We start from the raw sequence: 2,493 nt of genomic DNA on the forward strand, positions 1-2,493 counted from the left end.
TAAAAAAAAAAAAAAGCCAACACTCTTCTTGTCTTTTCATCAGGTTGAATTTTCTGGATCGAGTGAGTATTCAGGCCCTGGGAACACATCTATGTGGGCACTTCCTCTTTCGAGCCTCACACCCGCCAGGCATGGGGTTATAACAGCCATTTTGTGAACTAGGAAAACGAATCTTAAGTGGATTACACTGTCTTTCTTGTGTCAATCTGCCAGCAAGTGGTGGAGCCAAGGCTCAAAACAAATTAAAACTAATAGTGTTTTTTCTTTCACTCATTCAGTCAACATTGACGGAGCATCGATTTTGGCACCATGCCAGGGATATAGGTGGGCTGGGGGGGAGTATTACATCAATTAACCAACACACGAACATGTAACTAGAAATTTTAATGCCTATTTCATTGAATTGCAGATATAGCATAGACTCACTGTTTTTTCCTGAACCGCTTGGAAAACACTGCATAAGCACACACCATGGATTGTAAGGCACATCTGGATTTCCCATGATAAAAGGTTAACAGCTGGGTCTTAAGATATGAAATGGGGTAAAAAGTGATAAATGGAAACTCCGGAGAGACCTCGGATTGACCCTTGGCTTTCCCTTATGTGGCTCCAGGATCTGCCAATAATTGGCAGAGCCTGCAGGACATGGTCCGCAACCACAAGCCGGGTTCTGAACTAAGGGCCTGCATGAGCTCACCTCCATGCCAGCCCAGTACTCTGAGACTCTCCAGCAGCGGTGAGATTGCAGCTGTGATCACCACCCAAACCAAAAGCAGCTCCACGCTTCTCTGCCAGAGCAGGGATGCTGCAGGAACGAGGCCTCAACTTCAGCTGGTGCTGCCTTGGCTTCCTTGCTTATATTTATTTTTGAGGTGAAATTCACATAAAATAAAATTAATAAAGTATAAAATTCACTGGTATTCAGCAACCGTCGCCATTTATCTTGTTCCAAAACATTTTCATCTCCGAAGGAGACCCCATTCACATTAAGCATACTTGTTAGAACTTCCCTGTTCCCAGTCCCCAGGTCCTGGCAACTACTAATCTCCTATTATCTCTATGGATTTACCTATTCTGGACATTTCATATGAAAGGAATCATTCAATATATTTCCTCTTGTGACTCTTCTTTCACTTAGCCTAATATTTTTTCAGTTCATCTGTGTTGCAGCATGTATCAATACTTTCACTCTTTTTTATGGCTAAATATTAATCCATTGTTTATTCCTTCATCTGGTGATGAACATCTGGGTTGTTTCCACCTTTTGGCTTTTTTGAATAGTGCTATGAATATTCATATACAAGTATTTGAACACTTTTTTTTTTTCAATTCTTTGGGATAGACCCAGGAGTGGAATTGCTAGGTTATATAATAATACTGTTTAACTTTTTGTGAAATTGCCAAACTGTTTTCTATGGTGGCTGCACCATTAAACATTCCACCAGCAACATACAAGAATTACAATTATTTCTATATCCTCAATAACACTTATTATTTTCTGGGGTGTTTTCTATAAGCCATCCTAGTGGGTATGAAGTGGTAATTGGGTTTGATTTACATTTCCTTAATGACTACAGATGTTGAGCACCTTTTCATGGGTTTAGTAGTCATGTGCATATTTTCTTAGAAGAACTGTCCCTTCAATTCCTTTGCCCATTTTTATTATTATTTTTTATTTATTTATTTTTGTCTTTTTGCTATTTCTTCGGCCACTCCCGCGGCATATGGAGGTTCCCAGGCTAGGGGTCGAATCGGAGCTGTAGCCACCGGCCCCTTTGCCCATTTTTAAATTGAGTTGTTTCTCTTTTTGCTGTTAAGTTGTAAGAGACCTTTATATATTATAGATACTAGATCCTTATCAGATATACATAAATATTTTCTCATTCTATCTGTTGTCATTTCACTTTCTTGATAGTGTCCTTTGATGCACAAAAGATTTTAGTTTTGGTGAAGTCTAATGAATTTTGCTTTTCATTTGTCACCTCTGCTTTTAGTGTCATAACTAATATTCCATTACCAAATCCAAAGTCATAAAGATTTACCTCTGTTTTCTTTTATGACTTGTGGAATTTTATGTTGCACACTTAGTCTTTAATGCATTTTGACTTTTTTTTTGCATATGGTGTAAGGTAAGGGTCTCACTTTATTCTCTTGCAAGTGGATGTCCAGTTGTTCCAGCATAATTTGTTAATGAGACTATTCTTTGCAAACTGAATGGTCTGGGATCGTTGTCAAAAATCAATTAAGTATGGATGTATTGTTTTATTTATGGACTCTCAATTAGACTTTGCAGTATGTTTTGAAATTAGGAATGTGAATACCTCATCTCTGTTCTTTTAAAAATTATTTTGATCTGTTTCAAGTTTGTATCTGGGGCCTATTGCAATTCCTTGGAAGTCTCAGATCAACTTTTGTATTGCTACCAAAAAATGGCCATTGAGATTTTCATAGGGATTGCACTGGTTATGTAACTTTAGATACTATTGCCATCTT

The sequence above is a fragment of the Phacochoerus africanus genome, chromosome 2 (genome assembly GCF_016906955.1).
Source record: "Phacochoerus africanus isolate WHEZ1 chromosome 2, ROS_Pafr_v1, whole genome shotgun sequence".
Lineage (NCBI taxonomy): Eukaryota > Metazoa > Chordata > Mammalia > Artiodactyla > Suidae > Phacochoerus > Phacochoerus africanus.